This window comes from Notothenia rossii (assembly GCF_949606895.1).
Source record: "Notothenia rossii genome assembly, chromosome: 4".
NCBI classification, from domain to species: domain Eukaryota; kingdom Metazoa; phylum Chordata; class Actinopteri; order Perciformes; family Nototheniidae; genus Notothenia; species Notothenia rossii.
Window position 1 is genome coordinate 5,513,331 of NC_136902.1, and position 3,753 is coordinate 5,517,083.

Below are 3,753 nucleotides of genomic sequence, written 5' to 3' on the forward strand. Positions count from 1 at the left end.
ACAAGAACTCTAAAGATACTTACATAAGCATTAACTGTTAATTCTGTATTCTTCAAGCAGGTCAAGGCTAAACTCAGTAATTGTCCAAAGAATATTATGGCTGAACAATAAAAAGAATGGATTCAAAGCTTTTCAGCACTGTACTCAATTGGCCCTTTTGTTGTTGTATGGACTTGTTCCATAAGGTTCAACATGTAATCGTCAAACTCTCAATTGCAGACTGATTCTTGGTACATAATACACTCTATCGCTCCTATTCACCTTAGCTGAAATATGTTGCTGTTTTGGTTCATGACTAAAGAGACGAGGATTTAGCCTAATATTTATTGAACTAGGAGAGGAACTGTCTTTTTTGCATCATGGGTGTCGCAGCATTATATGACACTTTTTGAAATGATTAGTTTTGACCCCCCCACTTCTACCATGTAGAAAGTCCGTGAATCGGTCTATCCACTCGCCGCACTTTGTAGAGAGCTGTGTCAGTGCTTCACTATCAAATCCATTCCACATGCTTATTGGAGAGTGGTTTCTTAGCCTACTTGTTGTGTTTCTTAACAGAGAGGAGAGGGAGAGAGAGAGGTTAACATGTGTTTTTAGTTTTATGTATTTATGTATTTGTTTCTGTTCAAGAACCCAAATAGAGTTGTTACAAATAAAACATGTTCTTCAGCCCCCTTGCAATGTGGGATTTTATTTTTGGTTGGTAGAGCTGGTCATTTCAAAAGTAGCTCACCAGCCCAAAAAGTGTGGGCACCCCTGACCTACAATATTCTGCTTGAAAAGGACTTTGCGTGCGATTGTGAACCACAACACTCAGGCTGCGACTCGTTCATGGTTCTTCCAGTCTTAATAATGACTTTCTTCACACTGTGGACAAACAGTTATTTTCAAAGTGCCTGTAGAAACTGGTGCTCATGCACTAAATGCCACGAAGTTCCTTAGTGTTTTTATTTCCTTCACATTCTCAAGGCTTTTTTAGTTGGTCTACTGTGGGTTGCTTTTGTGCTCCTCGATGGAGACTGGTATGTTTGCTGTAAGAATGACGGCTCTGAGAAACAGGTACAGTTAGCCTGCAAAGCTGAGGCGAATATCACGGACAACCAGAGAGTCATCATTGAAGAACTGAAAAACTCTTCCCAGGTGAGTGCTTCCACTCTTGATCTTGATCATGTTGTTTCGACAGGTGGATCAAACAGAAAAACGAATTTGGTGTTTGTATTTAACCCTATCTGCAGGTTTACTGATTATGAAGAATGAAAAACATTTGTTTTAATAACTTGCAACAGGTCACATGCTTAAAATGTTTCTATTAAATCAGCAACTCCAAAACGTCTGTTCATGATCAAGTCGCTTTATCTTAGTGTTTATGGATTTTTAAACCTATTTAGATATTAGAATGTGCTTTTTATGTTAAAAATCATCATCACTTTTATTTAAATAAATGTAAATGCTCTGTGCTCAATGTGACAGGCGTTGGTGCCAGACAGTCTGCTAGTGTGTTTGTTTTTTTCCACCTCCTGCTCTCTTTCCTCTTGGATTAGGGGTAAAGTCCAGGATGGTGATAAGATACCCTTTCTCCCTTTATCTACACGGGCTGATCATTGAGGAGGCACACCCTGAAGAGATCTGTCTCTCCATGGATCATGATCTGATGATGACTGCAGAGCTGAAGTGTACCTTGTTTAAAATGTCAACTGTAAAATGTGTGAGACGAGGTTTAGGACTTTAGGTGGTACATCGCTTCCTCACGTAGTTCAGCTTTATTTAGGTTTATTGGCCTTTGCCCCCCCCCCCCAATTTGATTTCTGTATAAACTGTATAGTGGATAGGCTGCAGTAGCTCAGTCTGTACAGACGGTGCTTTGTAACGGAGGGGCGCCGGTTTACTACACCTTCATGCATAAATATGGCTTAACATGATTGCAATTAAAGACATTTTTTGTCAATATGACAACATTTATTTAGCTTTTACTTAGAGATACTGCATATTAAGGAATTAAGAATGTTATACAAAAAGTAGCTTGATAATGATCTGATACAAAACAAATCTGGTTTTAATTAAATAATAAATATATATTTTTGATTGAGTTCAGTAAACTTTCTATTTGAACATTTTGTTTTTGTGTCCTTTGTGAATTTTCTTTTTTTACGTGTAATTCAAATGTTATCAAATCAAAATAAATCAAAACATTTTTAATAGATGGAGCAGGATATTTTCATGCATGTTTTCAGGATAAATCATTTCTGATAATACTGAAACATGACGTGAGGTGAGTCAATATTTATGAGGTGAAAGTGAAAGAAAAGAAGTTTAGGATGATTCTGAAATGTTTTATATATTTGTTGGAACATTTCCAGAGTGATCCATGACGGCACACAGCACGGAGTCACTCACAATGACGGTGAACGGCTCCGACTAAAAAGAGCCTTTTTAAAAACACGAAATATGACAAAACACCAACAATCAAAACTAAATCTGAGCCAGTTCCAATCCCAGTTGTTTAATAACATACTGTACATAAAATACAAACGTTTATTTTCTCATCTGTGCAAAGATCCCCAAATTCCCTCGAACACCACCACCGCCAAAGTGCATAACTGGAAGAACACTGTATGCTATGCATATCTTCAACACTCACATCCTGGAGGTTTTACTAAAGCACAGGACACTAGGAGTCATTATATGACAACATCCAATGGAATTAGCTTAACGTAACACATGACACCTTACAAACGTGGAAATGTAGGTAGTCTCCTCATGCACCTTTTTTATAGTGTCCTTTTTCGCCTAGTATCACTTTTAATAGGCTTATAATGCAGTCTGTATGAGCTGTTAAAAGTGATACTAAGATTTATGTATTGGAAAAAAATACTTGAGACACAGCAGTCGTTTTCTCACCTAAAGAGAAAAGTACTTTAGTCAATTTGAACCTAAATCGAGAACTCCTTTTCAAGTTGGATCCAGGCCTCGGTCTCTGATGTGAAAGTCTGTACATCTTTCCCTACTTAATGCACTTTGGGCATCTGCACCAACTCAATCAAAAAGGCTAAAGCTAACTTTAAATAAATGTCTCTTACACTTTAATGTTGGTAATTATCTTTGTGTTTCTTTTTGGACTGACTGATCTATACAGAGGCCACCAGAGGACGCTGCTCTATTCATTTCAGTCCATGACAGCGGTCTGTCTGTTCTGGATTAACGACGTGTCACGTGTTCTGAATTGACCAATCAGAATCGAGTATTCAACTAAACCACGTAATACAAATCGTGAAATAACTGCACATAATTAACAGGGTTCTTTGTAGTACTTCCATTTACCGACGGAGGGGGCCAGGGACGTGCACAGACATTTTGGGGGGCGGGAGCTCAAGTGAGAGAAAGGGCACTTCCTATAATCATTTATAAAAAAAAGTTTTAAAACAAAAGGTTAAATGTAGTTGCACATCTCTGACTTACTAACCTGTAGGTATATTGACTTGGAAGCTTGTTATGGTTGGGCTGATTTTAGAAAATTGCCTTTAAGTAGTTTCATCTGAATTGTTGTATTGTTTTATAAATAGTGTTGTATGTAAAATAATCAGGTAGTTGTTGAAAAATAAATTCAGTAGAATAAAAAAAAAGAAGCAATTAGGCAGATAAATAAAAATGTACTTGAATAAGTTTCATAGAAATGATCCAAATGAAAACTCTACAATGAAATTGAATGTGAAATGACACCCCAGTATAAGTAGACAGGTGCTGCCCTGCTCTCAC